Below are 16,690 nucleotides of genomic sequence, written 5' to 3'. Positions count from 1 at the left end.
GACACTTGCCTTCATATTTAACTAATATCTATGAATTTCTAATCCCTATTTTGCTGAATTATTGTTTTTGTTGTTGTTAGGCAACTATTAATTATAATAATATATAAAATATAATAACTATAAAACCAGAAATGATAATGATAATAATAATAAAATAATGGAGTCTTGAGTAAATATTAATTATGAATTTTATTGAATTTATCCATCTGCTCAACAGCAAGGTTTGGTAGCAAATCTCAAACAATTCACAAAACCAACAATATTACTAACTTTCTTTAAAGCTTAATTTGAATTAATTTTTATTTTTCAATAATTTATTTTTTATTTGATGTCTCAAGGGGCTGGGTGCTCTGACATCACTATTTGTGAGTGCCTTCTCCCATGCAATGAACATTGCGGGACTGTGGCAACATTTTTGAAAAATAAAATGATGTGGTTCATTACACATCTCAGAGCAGGTCCCAAGTGAAATGTCCACTGTGTGGCTCTAAAAGCGAGTGAAATGTTCTCCCAAACAGATTAGGTTTTTAAGGTTAATGTTCTATTAAGTTTTAAATCAACAAAACCGACCTCCCTATCCTAAACCTTAAACCTAAACCTAACCGATAGTGTCATAAAAAGCAAAAGTGAGATGAAAAACACAATTAATGTAATTTTGTGGTGCTTCTATGACACTTTGGGATCACGTGTTGACTCACATGCTCTTCAAGACTCGTACCCTGGTCCTTTGTATCGCAAGTGTAACACTCTATCAGTTGAGCTACCACACAATTTGATCACACTTGAACAAGCTTGTAAAAGTAGTTGATTATGTAATGCAAATGTTAAAATAAGTCATGTACTATAGTAAAAGTGTTACAGTGCTATCTTATGACATCTTGTGAGGAACAGAGCGAAAAGGACGTGTTTATGAACTGTTAATCTGCAGTTTTACTCGTGTTTTGAGTGAAAGGGGATAAATGCCATTGTTGTTTTAGTGCCTCTAGTGTTCACCAGGGAATTGCCGTGTTACATACAACAGACCACATAAAAATCATTTTGCAAAAATTTAGTAATTGTAACATGATTCATTGACCAGGTTGCAAATGAAAAAAAATTTAAGTACAATTTAATGTGCATTCTTTTTTACTTTCACTCAAGTATGTTTTTGGCTAGATAATTGGACTTTTACTTGAGTAAAATGTTCACTCAGTATCCATACTTTCACTTAAGTATAATTTCTGAGTACTTTTTACACCTCTGGGAAAGAACTGCTGGGTTTTTCAGAAACAGTTTTTATAATGTTAGTTTTTCAAATAGCATTCGCTTTTCATTTCAGTCCTTTATTGTAGGTAGATGACATTTTACTCAAGATCTGTTGAGTTCACTATTAACTTTCACTTTTATTTAAATGAAAGGGATAATCAACTTCGTGGTACTTTTTTAACCACAGACGTTTACAAGAACATACTCTTATATCATAATTTAACCAAATGTGTAAGACCATAGGACTTATAAGCTATGCATAATGCTTATTATAGGTGTAAAGTTCTAGAGCTTTATAAATATACACTGATGAAATAAAGAATCAGTTGTTTTTACCATGAATATATATATAAAAATAGATAAAAAACAGGCCTACTTAGTGTCAAGTACAAATCCCTCCAAAAAATATAGTAATGAAGTTATTTACACCACTAATGTTTACATACAGTATAATGTAATGAGTAATGTTTATATATAAATATATATTGATAAGGGTGTTAAAGCTCATATCTTTCATTTGTATGACTAAAGCTGAGTTAAGCTCCACGTGGCCACTGCCAATAATTTTTTTTATTTTTTATTTTAATTTTTTAGCTTTTAGTGTTATAACAACACTGCCTCAACAGGACACTTATTAATCTGTTACAGGGTTTAACATGTATTGATAACTCCCTTATTTAATTCTGACATCAGAGATTATGTAATTCTACATTTGGCACTCTGTCGATCTCATGAGGTCTAAAAGTTCCAGGCATTATGAGTGTTGTTTCTGTTAGTACACTATACATTACTTGTGTATATAAACTGTTGTGTTAAAACAGTTAGATTAACATGTGCATTTGTACTTGACTGTTGGTACAGTTGTACAACTCTCCACATTTCTGGAAAATACAAAATGGTAGACATCTGTAAGTTCCTTTTGAGTTTTGTTTACATTTTTCAGTTTTCTGTCTGTGGGATGTATAAAAGTTTCACCAAAATCGCTGCTAAAAATGTTGACTGATTGCAGGTAAGGAGCAATCAGGCAGGTCTTGCTCTTGCATACTGCTAAATAATAAAAGGGGATTTTGAATGTCCTACTAACACATACAGTAGAAGCATTTAAGAGATGGACTGTACCCTGATTTATTACAAGACTTTTCAATAAATGCTGCTCTCAGTCAAAGGACAATATGATCTTAAATACTCCCACAGGAAATGCTTTATATACTGATTTAAAAAAGGTTGTTATCATATGCACTGTATATTTGTCTTGCTTGTCCTCATATGTTTAAATGTTTGCTTTTAATGAAACTTAAGGAGAATGTTTGTAATCTGCAAAGGGAGGAACCGTGACAGAGAGTCTAGTATGAAACAAAACAATTACTAATTTTCTTAGTCATTAATGACATTGACACTCATGATAGATTTTTTTTTTTTTTTCTTAGATGAGATCATGTTAGAAGGGGAAACACAAAAAATACAGTCCTCTGGGAATTTTTGAGGTTCTCCTTTAGGAGAATACTGTCATGTGAAAAACGAGAAATAGAAATTGTGCTTTTAGGTTTTTATTATTTAAGCTTACACAAGCTTCATTTGTTCCATTATTGTGTTTAATGCATGTAAAATTAAGAGATGTTTGATTCTATTTGCAGTCTATTAAACATTTAAGAATTTCTGTGTATAAGGAAACAGTTAAAGCCAAACAACATGCCCATTTACTGTATATTTCCAGGAAGCAATGAAAAACAGAAATTCCCAGTATATAATTTGTGATTATTTACATCTGTGGGCAAGATGATAACTTTTTTTGTTGTCTCTTTAAACAGATATACCTGTGTGCTTTTTAGCAATTTTTTCCCCAATGCGACGAAATAACCATGCATGCAGTCCAAATGCAGTGTCATGGTTTGAATAAGACAAACAATAAAGTTGTTGCTCTGCAGCATGTTTCTTCCGGGCTGGGCAAGATTACTTGCTTGTGAAAAAATGCAGAAAACAATTTATCTATGTCTACTGAATAAATCTTCAAAAGATAGGGATTCTATGTTACATGCACATGATCAAATTTTTGCACATGCAAAGAGACATGAGAAATAGAGGGATTGTTGTCAAGCCACCTTTTCACCTTGTCTGTCAGTTTTTTGCATATGCTGAATATTGCTGTAGCCCTGGGGTTCTGTGCTACTGCAGGCTGAAAACAAACAATATAAAGTTCCAAAAAAAGTACAGGAACCCCAAATAAAGATTACAGCCAATTTCCACATGTAAAGTTTGTTCACAGACACAAACATCCGCAGATTTTGGTAACAATTCAAGATCAGCTTGTTTGTTTTTTACTCATCTGCATGACTGTGTTGTTATTATTATGAAATATATTTAGAGTATTGAACTGTTTTTGCTCTTACAACACTGAGACTGTGTGAATAAGTGTTATTATTATTATTATTATATATTTCAACAGCATAATTATATTTTTTATTAATGTTGTGGAGATCTTCACATTCCAAAAACCTGCTATTACAGGTTCCGATACCTACACAAATTCCTCTCTGTTTCTTTCATTTTCAAGTGGAGCAGCAGTGTAGGTTTTATCAGACACTTTATTCTGTGTACACAAGGTTATCAACAATTTCCTCAGGATCTTATTTGACATAAGTAAACAGTTTCAGCTAATGTTTTTCTTCCTGATTCACCTTTTCAGCTTGAGTACAGTGTCTGATTACCTGTCTCAGATTCAGAATAGGCAAATCAGATTTAAAAGGCCGAATTTTCATAGTTCCCGAAGGATACTAGCCAAAGTAGCTCCCTAAATTAGGTACAGAAAAAAATGGAGGGATGTTTTCAGATGCATGTCTATTGTTTTACAGCCTGGAAAATATAGTAATTGTTTAAATACTTAAAGGAATGGTTCACCCAAATATTACAATTCTGTCATTATTTACTCAGACAGTGTTATGGAAAAAATAAACATTTGTTTTTTCTTTTTTTTTTTTTTTAAGGAACAAAGTAATACGGGTTTGGAACATGAGGGTGAGTAAATGATGACAAAATGTAAATTGTTAGGTAAACTATCCCTTATACCAGGCTATAAGAAAACCCAAATAATGACTCTTTGATTATATGATTTTATGCTGTGAACTCATTCCTTGTGTGTTCAAAAGTGGCAGCAGCATGGAGCTTATCTCATTTATACTCCGCTAGGACACTGACCTTGACCTTGACAGTGAAATGGTGCAACTATAAACACATGGGAACTTGTCACTGTTCTGTTCCCATGAACTAATTTTAATTTCAGTTCATCCGTTTTCCCATGCAGGGCTTAGTTACTTAAAAACTGATTTTCTGTCATTCTCACCTTATGCATCTTGAATTCTTTCAAAGGATGCAGCGAAATTGTTTTAGTACAGTGCCTGTAATGTCGCCTAAAGCACACTTCTGCATGACACAGCTTGTCCTGTTTGTTAAGTAGGAAGATACCAGCAGGGTTGTTCTGTTTTAAATCTAGCCCTGTCTGCAGTGACGCCCTGATGTTTTGATGTCATTGTAGCATGCCATTGATCTTGTTCCCATGTGAAAAAGCTTTCTGCTTCAACCTGGGAGTTTTACAAAACAACAAAAACTTGGCAACAACAGGTAAAACTACAAAGACATCATTCAAAAGTAAAACCTTTGCTTTCCTTTCAGGGATTCATTTCTACAATTTACCTTTTTTTTTTTTCAGTATGTGCTGGCTTCCTGCGTGACATCTCTACCATTCCATGGCTTCCCTTTAACATTTTTTATCTTTTTTTTCCATCATAGTCTGAACCATTACATACACTGCTTCATCATAGTTATCTGAAGGATTACATGCATTGGCCAATGTTTTAAAGTAATCACCCAAAAATCAACATTCCATCATCATTTACTCACCAACCTGCCTTTTGAAATCTGTATGACTATTTTTCCTCGGTGAAACACAATCAGAGTTACTTAGAGCAAAATGTCCGAGCTGCTCTCTTCCATACAATTAAAGTAAATGGTGACCATACTGTCAAGCAAGACTTTCAAGAAAAGATTTTTAGTGAATAATGACTTAAATTTAAGTCTGTTTCTCACGCAAAGCTATCATATGGCTTCAGAAGACTTTAATGTAGCTTACGAGTAATATCGACCTCTTTAATGACTTTTTGAAGTACAGCCCCTGGTCACCATTTTCTTAAAAGAAACCAGCTTCTCGTTTGTGTTCTACAGAAGAAAGAAAATCATTCAGGTTTGGGTGAACTATCCCTTATAATGTTGGTATGGTTGTATATATGTTTATATATTTTCAAGTACTGACACATTTTGGATACTCTGTACCTCAGAAGAAAAAACAACCAGTTTCTTACCAACCAGCTAAGTCAATTCTATCTAGAAATTTATTTGCAGATGGTCATTAGACGTAACAAATAGAAAATAAACTCTAAAAGGTGTATCTGAGTTTGTTTATATCAAAAGGTAAGACAGCACACACTAAAGATTAACATGTTTAAAATTCTCATTCCATAGCTGTTAAAAGATACATGGGTGTTGTTTGTTGATAATCATCACATATGAGGTTGAAGATATAGCTGACACCTGTGCTTAGTCTCTTCCTGCATGTACTATGGTAGGAAAGCACACCACACCCTTTTAAACTAGTCTAGATTTTTCAAGGCGAGTACAGGCACTCCTATACTTGGACTGCGGAAGAGTGAGGATGTTTGATCCCTTCTGCAGACATACTAAGGCAAAATTTATACAAATAAAATAACCAACTACGAAAAACTGCAAACTAATTCAACAGTAAAATGTACTGTAGCTTTTAGCTTTTCAAGCAATTCACTGTTTGTTCAACATTAACACTTGCACAAATGGCAGGTTATGTGTTTAAGAGTGTTTGTATGTGCTTGACACACTGTAAAGGCTGTATTGTCATTACTGGGTGTACATTTATTGGTGTATATTTGCTTGCGATATCTCTTGCAGTCATAGAACCACCTGCATGTCAGTTTAACTGCCCACTGTTCAGTCACATGTGCCAGATTCCCCTGCAGTGGTGTTTACTTCTGTACCTAGTATGTTTTACACTCTATGATGTTGGACACTTTTAAATTGATTTATTACACTTTTTCACAGTTTTGGTATTATAACATGAGGATTTATGCAAGCAAATATATGCTGTTTATGTTGATATGTGAGTTTATGTTGCTGTTTATGAGCTTATTATGTTGGCTTGACAAATCAAAATGTTGTTATTCTACAGACTTGGTTTAGGGTTTTTCCAGAATCCCTAAACCAAGACCTAAATTATCAATTTTAACTCCGCCCAGAATTTGTAAGCTATATGCACCAAACTCAGCACAGACCTTCAGACTGTTCTGACTTAGTGTGCCCTGTTTTTTCTAACTTACCAGACTTGCGGTTTTCTAGTGACAGACAATCGAAAAGCCCCAAGATCACATAGACTTTAATTGATGAAATGTTCAAACAGGCCTCTGTCACAGAATTTAGCCAGAGGGGAACTGGCCCCCTGGTGAGCCTGGGTTTCCTCAAGGTTACAGTACTTTTCTCCATTAACTAACATCTTGCGGAGTTTTGTGCTCCTTGCCACAGTTGCCTTTTGCTTGGGCACTGTGGGTGTAAAGACAACTACTATTTTTAAGGCATAATCAACAATCAAGTTTTCCTTCTAACGGCACAATGAAGATTTTAAGACATTTCAGACATTACAGCTTAATTTTCTGTAACATCATAATTTTCTGTAAAGCTGCTTTGAAGCGATGCATGTAGTGAAAAGCGCTATACAAATAAAAATGATTTTATAATTACAAACTCCAAGGCTGCATCCTAAAGCTCGGGCAGCTGACTTAATCCCTAATCAGTTAATGGCTTAACCAACAGTGTTTTTGAATAAATGGAACTCTTAAGTAAACTGGTCTCAGAACAGTTTGAAAGGCACCTTATTTTCATCCCTTCTCCATATACAGTATCCAACGGCAGCATTTTCCAGCTTTTGGATGCAGCCCAACTGTCAAAACATAATCACAGTTGCCATATTGCCTTACTGACAAGGGCTATCTCACATCAGACATTTTTACATCTGTTCAAATGTGTTTACCTTCTCCTGTGGTGTGACTAGTAGCGCATTGCGGCAGCAATGTGGAAGACCTGGGTACTCATCCTGCATTGAAAGCAGGAAGATGCCATTTTCGCATATTGTGTGAAAAACGAAGGTTTTTTGAAGGTTCCATTTTCCCTCTAAGATTACATTGTTACTTTATTGATAGGTAGGTTTAGGTTTTGGTTTGGGAGTAGGGTTCATAAAATAAGCACTCCTCTTTATTGTATTACATCCTTTACAGCTAAAAACAACTTGTTTTACAACTCACTTTTGGCACCCTTCTTTGGGCATTTCACCTTAAAACTGGAGCTCAAATGTGTTCATACTTTCAAAAACAACTCTCACTTCAGCCACTGGGGGCAGTGCTTTAAATTTTGGTTCGCAAAGACCGAGACTGTGTCTGAAACCAAAGGTAGCTTGTTTTGTTGGCTTGCTGCCCTATCAGTCAATGACCTCCAGAAACTGGTTTTGGACAGGCTACTGAGGCAGCATTATGTCACATTGTTGCTAAAATACCAGCAACTGATTATCGCCATCTGGTGTCCACTAAAGGTAACATGACATAGCAGGCCATAAGCTGGAAAACGAGCGAGCTCACAGGGTTCCTGTTCGTCAATCCGCAGAGGAAGATAGGCCCCGATCAATTCTGGCCAAATTTCTGAGATCATCCGATAAATATCTTGTGTTATGTGAGGCGAGGAGTAAAGGAAGGCTTTCATGGAAGAACCACAGCATTCTCTTGTTCCCAGACTTTGCGAATTTGACAAGAGAGAAGCGTGATCGATTCAAGGAATGCAAGAAACTTTTACACCAACGGAAGATCGTTTTTGCACTGATATTCCTGGCCAAATTGAGAATAGATGCTAAGGATGGCCATAAAACATTCACATACCCACAGCAAGCGATGTCCTTCATAAAGTCAATGGAGTGAGCAAGTCATCTCATTGTACTCACGTTGCAGTCGAATGGACCGGCTCACTGAACATTCGTTTGACTGTTTGAAGAATCTGTGCGTTCTTTTTGTGCTGGTTCCACTTAGCAGTTGGAGTTCATTTTTGTAGAGAAACACACCTTTGGGACAGTTTTGTGGATGAATCTACACGCTCTTTGTGCTTATTTTTCCTGTTGGCTGGGGTTTGTTTTGTGGAGTATTTCTTGCTAAGTCAATGGAGTGATGAAGTCATTTGTTTGCACTCATGTTGCAGCCGAGTGGACCGGCTAACTGAACATTCGTTTGACTGTTTGAAGAATCTGTGCATTCTTTTTGTGGTGGTTCCACTTAGCGGTTGGAGTTTATTTTTGTAGAGAAACACACCTTCAGGACAGTTTTATGGATGAACCTACATACTTTTTTGTGCTTGTTGTTATATTTTTTCATATATGTCAAAATGACAAATGTTAATATGAGTGGATTGTCTCTCTCCATGTGGAATGTGAATGGGTTGGGGCACCCCATAAAAATAAGGAAGGTTATTTCTCTTCTTAAGCGTAAGAAATATGATATAGTGTTTCTTCAAGAAACGCATCTTTCTCTGCAGGAAGCAGAAAAATTTGGAAAGATATGGGGTGGACAATTTTTTTATAGTTGCTGGCTTGAGTAAGAGCAGGGGAGTCATGATGCTGAAAAGTAAACATCTCTCATTCAAATGTCTCAAACAGAGTAAAGATAAATTAGGAAGAGTCATTATTTTTTTAGCTGAAATTCAGGGACAAAATCTTATTTTGGCTAATATTTATTGCCCCTATTGTTGATGATCAGGGCTTTTTCATAGATCTTGAAGGGATGTTGCAAGCTTATGATATATTATTGGGAGGAGACTTTAATCTTTTGATGGACTCAGTCTTTGATCATAGTGAAGCAAAAGTGTGCAAGCCCCCTAGAGCAATATTGACGCTTCACTGGATGTGTAAACATCTTGGTCTTACAGATATTTGGAGACTTTTGAACCCATCTGGGAGGCGCTATACATTTTTTTCATCAGTCCATAAGATTTACTCTAGAATAGATTTTTTTTATTTTTTATATCTAAGTCCCTCATTTCATCTGTTGTTGATTGCTCAGTTGGAAACATTTTAGTCTCAGATCACGCCCTGGTGTGTTTAGAGGTGTTGCTACATATGAAGAAAAGGAAATCATATAGTTGGCGCTTTAATGTATCCCTTTTGCAAAATCCTGAATTCCAACAAATGCTAAAGGCTGAAATCAATGTCTATATGGAGACCAACTGGTCCTCAGTATCCTCTGTGGGCGTGGCTTGGGAGGCACTTAAGGTAGTTCTTAGGGGCCGGATCATACAGTATGCCTCATTCACCAAAAAAATCCAAAGCACAAGAACTCGTGGAATTTGAAGGGAATTTTAAAAGTGCAGAGGCAGAGTTGAAGCGCCAAATGTCGTCTAATGGCCTCAGAGAATTGATCCGATTGAAATACAGATATAATGCTATTTTGTCACGGAAGGTGGGGTTTTGGCTATTCAGGGCAAGACAGTCATAGTTTGAGTCAGAGGACAAAGCAGGGAAGCTTCTGGCTAGATATATAAAACAGAGAGAGTTTTTTTCTTCCATTCCCTCAGTGAAATCTGCTGGTGGTGAAATATTTACCTCGGCCACTGTTAGTATTAATGCTTTTAAATTTTTAATAATAGAATTCTATCTTGATCTTTATAGTTCCACATCTTTGTCTACTGAAGAGGATATTAGAACCTTTGTGGAACCATTAGAACTTACCAAACCGTCGGCTGAACAAAAAAATTCTCTTGATTCTGAGATAAACTTGGAGGAGCTTGGTGAGGTAATTAAGGCCTTGCCTACAGGCAAGGCTCCAGGGCCAGACAGCTTTGCCACTGAATTTTTTAGATCTTATGCTACAGTACTGGCTCCACTATTGCTAGAAGTTTATATGGAATCATTCAAGAATGGAAAGCTTCAGCCAACCATGACACAAGCCCGGATCAGTCTGATTCTTAAAAAGGACAAAGATTCAAGCAATTTTCCTGATCCAGCTAGACGTTAAAATATTGTCAAAAATTATGGCTAACCGATTAAGTAAAGTTATGACATCTCTTATACATATAGATCAGGAGGGGTTTATTTGGGGCCGTAGCTCTTCTGATAACATTATGTGTTTTATCAATATCATGTGGTCAGTGGCGAATGATCAGACTCCGGTTGCTGCCATCTCACTTGATGCCAAAAAGGCGTTTGATATGGTAGAATGGAATTATCTTTTTAAGATTTTGGAAATTTATGGGTTCAGGAATACTTTTATTGGATGGATCAGCCGTGATAAGAGAGGAGAATGATTTTCCAGGGGTGATGGCAGGAGGTGTGGTGCATAAGCTTTTTCTTTTCGCAGATGATATTTTATTATTCGTCTCCGACCCAACTAGATCTATGCCTTGCCTCCACAGAATTATTAATTCCTTTTCTAAATTCTCAGGATACAGAGTTAATTGGTCTAAATCCGAAGCTTTGGCTCTGACAGAGTACTGCCCGATAACTAATTTTGACCCTTTAATAAAAAGGTTTACGAGCAACGTGGGCAGGTGGGCTTCATTACATTTATCTATGATTGGGATGGTTAATGTTATTAAAATTAATTGTATTCCAAAATTCAACTACCTGCTACAGTCTCTCCCTATAGATTTCCCCCTCTCTTATTTCAAGCAATTTGATAGCATAGCGAAGTCCTTCATTTGGAATGGTAAACGTCCCATATTACATTTCAGTAAGTTGCATAGGCCGATTCACAAAGGTGGGCTAGGCCTACCCAAGATTTTGTTTTATTATTATGCATTCTGTCTCAAACATTTGGTTCATTTGTCACTTCCAGCTGAGAGAGCCCTCCCTGGTTTTGTATTGAACAGGAAGTTCTTGCCCCTATTTTGCCATTGCAAAGCATTTCTATCAAGCTAACCGGGGAAGTTAAGTTACACCCCGTTATCTCGCATTTGCACGCGATATGGACAAAAGTGTCCAGAGTGTTTAATTTGTACATTTATTTAAATATTGCTTCGAGCATATGGCTGAACCCAAAGTTATGTATTAAGAAGTTCCCTTTCTACTGGACAGAGTGGATTGTGAGGGAGGTTAATACGCTCGGTGACCTATATGAGAGTGGAGTGTTGAGGTCCTTTGAAAATATGGTTCAACATTTTGGGATTCCCAGGTCTCAGTTCTTCAGGTATTTACAGCTGCGCCACCTGCTCTGTACTATTTTTGGGAGTAGCATACACCCCCCTAGACCGGTAGATACTCTGGGAGTGGTGATTACTGCTTTTGGAAAAGGTCATGAGGCATCAGTGTATTACTCCCTGCTAATTCAGATTCTGGGGGACGGAGCTTCAACTTCTCTCAAGAGATTATGGGAGAAAGATTAAAACTTGGTATTAGAGGAGGGAGTGTGGGCTAGGATTCTAAAAAACGTCAAGTCTACATCTAGAGATGCAAGGGTGCACCTTATGCAATTTAAGATTTTAGATCGATTCTATTGGACCCCCTCTAGATTGTATAGGCTTGGTCTTAAAGACACACCCACCATGTGTTTTGGTGGTGTGTTAAGATCTAAGAATTTTGGTTGAGGGTTCAGAGTTTTATGTGTGACGTATTGGGCACTTAAATTTAATTTTGCCCCAGACTCTGTATTTGTGGCTATGGGGCGGTCATTAATATAGGGGATAAATGCTAAATAAATTGGGTTCTAGCCAGTGTTATGATCGGCAGACAGATTATTCTTAGGGTATGGAAGTCAGCTGGAGCACCCTAATTTCAAGAGTGGTGCGCAGAGAGTATGCTTACACATACAAGGAATTTGTCTTGGTGACAGGAGCTTCCAGTGTACAACAATACAAAAACAGCAGCAAGACATAGATAATAATAATAAAAAATAAAAAATAATTATACACATACATACATACATACACATATGTAGTGCAAATCTAATACAAATCTGTTATCTGTTATGTACAGTGCAAAATACAAATCTGTTATGTACAGTGCAAATGTTTTTTTTTGTTTTTTTTTTTAGAGGAATGAAATGGCATGGTTGGATGTCTTGGATAAATATAAAAAAGATTAACTGTGTATTGCACATATTTATTGCTCAATGGGGCAATTTAACTGTTCATGAGATGGATAGCCTAAGGGAAGAAACTGTTCCTGTGCCTGACAGTTCTGGTGCTCAGAGCTATGAAGCGTCTGCCAGAAGGCAATAGTTCAGAAAGGTAAAGGGCACGGTGAGTGGGATCCAGAGTGATTTTTTTCAGCCTTTTTCCTCACTCTGGAAGTGTATTCTTGAAGGGGGGGGGGGGGTAGGGGGCAACCAATAATCCTCTCAGCAGTCCGAACTGTCCTTTTGTAGTCTTCTGATGTCTGATTTTGTAGCTGAACCAAACCAGACAGATATTGAAGTGCAGAGGACAGACTCAATGACTGCTGAGTAGAACTGTTTCAGCAGCGCCTGTGGCAGGTTGAACTTCCTCAGCTGGTGAAGGAAGTACAACCTCTGCTGGGCCTTTTTCACAATGGAGTCAATGTGTGTCTCCCACTTCAGGTCCTGTGAGATGGTAGTGCCCAGGAACCTGAATGACTCCACTGCTGTCACAGTGCTGTTTAGAATGGTGAGGGGGGTCAGTGTTGGGGTGTTCCTCCTAAAGTCCACAATCATATCCACCGTTTTGAGCGTGTTCAACTCAAGGTTGTTTTGTTTGCACCAGACAGCCAGCTGTTCAACCTCCCTTCTGTATGCAGACTCTTCTGTATGCAGATTGTCATCTCGGATGAGGTAGATGACAGTGGTGTCTTCTGCAAACTTCAGGAGCTTGACAGAGGGGTCATTGGCGATGCAGTCATTGGTGTAGAGGGAGAAGAGTAGTGGGGAGAGCACACATCCCTGGGGCCACCAGTGCTGATTGTACAGGTGCTGGAAGTGAGTTTCCCCTGTCTCACAAGCTGCTGCCTGTCCATCAGAAAGCTGGTAATCCACTGACAGATAGGCATGGGAACAGAGAGTTGGTGTAATTTATTCTGGAGTATAGCTGGGATGATGGTGTTGAAAGCTGAACTGAAGTCCACAAAAAGGATCCTTGCATATGTCCCTGGTGTGTCCAGATGTTGCAGGATATGATGCAATCCCATGTTGACTGCATCATCCACAGACCTGTTTGCTCGATAAGCAAATTGAAGGGGATCTAGAAAGGGTCCAGTCATGTTCTTCAGGTGGGCCAACACCAGTCTCTCAAATGATTTCATGACCACAGACGTCAGGACGACAGGTCTGTAGTCATTAAGTCCTGTGATTATTGGTTTCTTTGGGACAGGAATAATGATTGAGCGTTTGAAGCAACATGGGACTTCACACTGCTCCAGTGATCTATTGAAGATCTGTGTGAAGATGGGGGCCAGCTGGTTAGCACAGGATCGAAGACAAGCTGGTGAGACGCCATCTGGGCCTGAAGCTTTCCTCGTCTTTTGTTTCCGAAAGACCGGCTCACATCATCTTCACAGATCTTAAGTGCAGGTTGAGTAGTAGGAAGGGGGAGGAGGGGGGTTGCAGGAGGTGTTGGTGTTTGTGTGAAGTGAAGGTCAGTGTGGGTGTGGGGTGTGAGATTGGGCATTTCAAATCTGCAGTAGAACACATCCAGGTCGTCAGACAGTTGTTGGTCCACCACAGGGTTAGGGGTAGGAGTCCTGTAATTTGTGAGTTGTTCATTAGATTCATTTAATAAAAAATGGGGCAGCTATTTGGCCTTTTTGGAGGGCTCTCAGGATGGGGCAGAGGAGAGAGAAATGTAGTTTTAAATGTGTGTTTTATATATATATATATATATATATATATATATATATATATATATATATATATATATATATATATATATATATATATATATATGTTATTATTATTATTATTATTATTATTATTTTTTTTGTTTTTTTTTTGTGTATACTCAAGTGTGACCACAGGGATATTTGTTGAGGGTCAGGGTGGGGTTGGGGATTGGCAAGGGGAAAGGGAATAATGGGGGTTAAATGTTGATTCTGTGAATATATGTTTTGCTTTTCTGTGTCAATTGTGTGAATCAATAAAAACTGTTAACTGAAAAAAAAATACCCTCTCAATGCCTTGCAATAAGCCAGAACAGCTCAGCAACCAGCCAGAACACCATAGAAACACCTTGCAACCAGCCAGACCCAAGCAATGACCAAGCACCATCTAAACTCAGCAAAAAAAGAAACATCCTCTCACTTTCAACTGCTTTTATTTTCAGCAAACTTAACATGTGTAAATATTTGTACTGTATGAACATAAAAAGATTCAATAACTAAGACATAAACTGAACAAGTTTCACAGACATGTGACTAACAAAAATGGAATAATGTGTCCCTGGGGGGGGGCTAATATAGTAACAGTCAGTATCTGGTGTGGCCACCAGCTGCATTAAGTACTGCAGTGCATCTCCTCCTCATGGACTGCACCAGATTTGTCAGTTCTTGCTGTGAGATGTTACCCCACCCTTCCACCAAGGCACTTTCAAGTTCCTGGATATTTCTGGGGGGAATGGCCCTAGCCCTCACCCTCCGATCCAACAGGTCCCAGACGTGCTCAATGGGATTGAGATCCGGGCTCTTCGCTGGCCATGGCAGAACACTGACATGCCTGTCTTGCAGGAAGTCACGCACAGAAAAAGCAGTATGGCTGGTGGCATTGTCATGCTGGAGGGTCATGTCAGGATGAGCCTGCAGGAAGGGTACCACATGAGGGAGGAGGATATCTTCCCTGTAATGCAAAGCATTGTGATTGTCTGCAATGATAACAAGCTCAGTCCGATGATGCTGTGACACACCACCCCAGACCATGACTGACCCTCCACCTCCAAATCGATCCTGCTCCAGAGTACAGGCCTCGGTGTAACGCACATTCTTTCGACGATAAACGCGAGTCCGACCATCACCCCTGGTGTGACAAAACTGTGACTCGTCAGTGAAGAGCACTTTTTGCCAGTCCTGTCTGGTCCAGCGAAGGTGGGTTTGTGCCCATAGGCGATGTTGTTGCCGGTGATGTCTGGTAAGGACCTGCCTTACAACAGGCCTGTAAGCCCTCAGTCCAGCCTCTCTCAGCCTATTGCGGACAGTCTGAGCACTGATGGAGGGATTGGGCATTCCTGGTGTAACTGGGGCAGTTGTTGTTGCCATCCTGTACCTGTCCCACAAGTGTGATATTCGGATGTACTGATCCTGTGCAGGTGTTGTTACACGTGATCTGCCACTGTGAGGATGATCAGCTGTCCTTCCTGTCTCCCTGTAGCACTGTCTTAGGCATCACACAGTATGGGCATTGCAATGTATTGCTCTGGCCACATCTGCAGTCCTCATTCCTCCATGCAGCATGCCTAACGCACATTCATGCAGATGAGCAGGGACCCTGGGCATCTTTCTTTTGGTGTTTTTCAGAGTCAGTGGAAAGGTCTCTTTAATGTCCTAAGTTTTTATAACTGTGACCTTAATTGCCTACCGTCTGTAAGCTGATAGTGTGTGAATGAGCGTTCCACAGGTGCATGTTCATTAATTGTTTTTGGTTCATTGAACAAGCATGGAAAACATTGTTTAAACCCTTTACAATAAAGATCTGTAAAGTTATTTGGATTTTTACAAAATTATCTTTAAAATACAGTGTCCTGAAAGAGGGACGTTTCTTTTTTGCTGAGTTTAGTTTGACAGTAAATCTTTTCAGTGGATTTTGGATGTTATATTGGTATGCAAATCTTCTCAGCTGTGTGGTTTAGAGGTCTTTTTTAATTATAACAAATAAGTATATTGTTCTCATAATAACCAATAATGATAAGTTAACATATCACTGCCACTTATGAAGTATAGTTTTTGTTAATATTCCTTTTTTTCTGTATTAATACAATGTATAGCTAAAACTGTATGTTCAAAAACATAAGCTAATAAATATAAAAGGAATTGCTGTCAGTCTTTCATTCAAGCTTGGCTGAAAATGTTAAACAGTTTTACATCATGTTGTGATTTCACAAAATTTCATGTGATAAATATTCTGTTGCCTAAATATAATTATTCCACACATGTCTGTTTTTTTCCATTACATTTTCTGTTACTAATAGACAGAAGTCTCTAAGATACTGATGCACTCTTGGGTATATTCTCTGTTTCAGGACAAAATTAGGTCATGATGTGAGTGGAAGGCTGGACGTCTGAAATACGTCACCATGGTTTCAGACAAGAACATTCTGTTCTGAGGTCAAAACATTGGTCTCTCAACATGCCCAAACAGGATCCCTGTCCTTGTGTAACACAATGATGTAATGCACTTGAGATGGATGC

The sequence above is a fragment of the Myxocyprinus asiaticus genome, chromosome 16, assembly GCF_019703515.2.
Source record: "Myxocyprinus asiaticus isolate MX2 ecotype Aquarium Trade chromosome 16, UBuf_Myxa_2, whole genome shotgun sequence".
Lineage (NCBI taxonomy): Eukaryota > Metazoa > Chordata > Actinopteri > Cypriniformes > Catostomidae > Myxocyprinus > Myxocyprinus asiaticus.
This window is presented reverse-complemented; position numbering follows the sequence as displayed.